General features: G+C 43.0%; 1 pseudogene across 1 annotated transcript; it reads left to right on the top strand.

The window, feature by feature from the left end:
- The first annotated feature begins 1,224 nt into the window (after positions 1 to 1,224).
- Positions 1,225 to 1,918, top strand: LOC309974810 (acyl-protein thioesterase 1-like; annotated as a pseudogene). The gene has a single exon. The product of its transcript is annotated as an acyl-protein thioesterase 1-like (transcript).
- The last annotated feature ends 391 nt before the right edge of the window (positions 1,919 to 2,309 follow it).

The following is a 2,309-nucleotide window of genomic DNA, read 5'->3' as shown; positions in this document are numbered from 1 at the left end:
GGGCGCTCAGGCTTCAGTAGTTGTGGCTCGCGGGCTCTAGAGCGCAGGCTCAGTAGTTGTGGCGCACGGGCTTAGTTCTTCCGCGGCATGTGGGATCTTCCCGGACCAGGGCTCGAACCCATGTCCCCTGCATTAGCAGGCGGATTCTTAACCACTGCGCCACCAGGGAAGCCCCACGAATTATTTTTTTTTAATTCTGGTGATCGGTTTTAGGAGTTTGTTTTGCCACATTCTAAAAGAACATCCTATAACAAAATTTGTTGGGAAGATTAAAGTAATATTTTTAACCCCAACATGACTGATCTTGGATTTTAATAATCTGAATTACTTTGATGTATTTTGTTTCCAATTTGAAATCTATGCTGTTCTGACTCATTTTTTCCCAAGAGTTTAGACGGAGGCATTTGGATTATATATACGTGTGTAGAGAATTCGGCTGAAATAGGGGTTTTTTGTGACGTATGTTTTTACAGAGCAGAAAATGGTCATACAGTCAAATTATTACAGTCAGTATTACAGGAAGGCAATTACCACACTATCCACTTCCATTCACCCATCTTTCCTAATCGCATCCTCTCTTTCTCACCTGTCAATCAGTTTTCTGCAATGTGTACAAAGCCCTCTCCCAGTTAGAAGATGAGTAGTTTATGAGAATAATGTCTACATAATAATTTGATGTCCTTTTTACCCTAGATGGGATTCTCTCCACTCTAAACCTTAAAATTGATACTTTAGCAATTTTACAAGCAATTTCTACAATGGCAGCATCTTCACTCTCGTGCAGGGTGATTAGTAGCCCAGCTCTCATGAATTCTGGCTACTATGCGTTAGAGGTCATGCCACACACATTGTCATGAGCTTTTCTTTCTTTTCTTTTTTTTTTGTCATGTCCTCACCCAAAATGTAAAATAATTTTGCATTAAGAGAGAATTGTGACACCATTTTACAGATGAAAGGACTGAAATGTGACCTGAAACTTAGTCAACATCTGAGTTCTATGTAGAGGCAGATATTTTGCAGACAGCCCGGAAAAGAATAAATAAAATAACACTCAAGTTTCATTAACCCTAATGAAAGTTTCTGAATATGGGTGAAAATGAAGAGTCAGGGATACTCACATTTAAGAATTCTGTTGCGCGCACGCGCCTGAGCGTCCGCCCTTGGGCCGCGGCTTGGCGCCGGCTCCGCCTTCCGCTTGCGACGCGCTGCCGGTAGAGCCGGTGTATGTGCGGCAGTAACATGTCGGCCCTGCTGCCCACCATTGTGCCCGACGTCCGGAAGGCCACCGACGCGGTAATTTTCCTTCATGGATTGGGAGACACGGGGCATGGATGGCCAGAAGCCTTTGCAGGTATCAGAAGCGCCCACATCAAACACATCTGCCCGCACGCACCAGTTATGCCTGTAACATTAAATGTGAACATGGCCATGCCTTCTTGGTTTGACATTATTGGGCTTTCAACTAGATTCCCAGGAAGATGAAACTGGAATTAAACAGGCAGCAGAAAGTGTAAAAGCTTCAACAGAGCAAGAGGTGAAGAATGGCATTCCTTCTAACAGAATTATTTTGGGAGGATTTTCTCAGGAAGGGGCCTTATTTCTGTACACGGCACTGACCACACAGCAGAAGCTGGCCGGCGTCACCGCTCTCAGCTGCTGGCTGCCCCTGCGGGCCTCCTTTCCACAGGGTCCTATCAGTGGTGTGAATAGAGACATTTCTGTTCTTCAGTGCCATGCAGATTTGGGTCCTTTAGTTCCCCTAATGTTTGGTTCTCTTACTGCTGAAAGGCTAAAAACATTGGTAAATGCAGCCAATGTAACCTTCAAAACCTATGGAGGCATGATGCACAGTTCATGTGAACAGGAAGTGATGGGTATCAGGCAGTTCACTGATAAACCCCTACCTCCCATTGACTGATGTCACTAAGAGGCCTTGTGGAGAAGTGCACACCAGCATCATCGTCGTAGAGTAAAACATTTTCCTGTGCCCAATCTTCAAACCTCTAATGTTTGCAGTGTTAAAATGTTTTGCAAATACACACAAGTGACACAGACTAAATAAATCTCCTCATGGGAAATTTATGATCATTTAAGTTTCTATGTATGTATTTGTATAATATGATCCAGAATATACGAGTATTAAAATAGGTGAAGCAGCTAGCATCTTCTCCCAAATGTAATTAAGAAAAATAATAAAATACGGCAACCAGACTTTTTATGACATCACTTGGAAATGATTAGTATGCTTAATGAAAACTTGGTCAGGTGTAAGTGAGCAGTTAAGACATAAACAGTTTATGCGTGCTGTG

This window comes from Leucopleurus acutus, assembly GCF_964270905.1.
Source record: "Leucopleurus acutus genome assembly, chromosome: 18".
Taxonomy (NCBI): Eukaryota; Metazoa; Chordata; class Mammalia; order Artiodactyla; family Delphinidae; genus Leucopleurus; species Leucopleurus acutus.
Note: the sequence above shows the minus strand (reverse complement) of the source record. Positions and strands in the feature narration are given on the sequence as shown.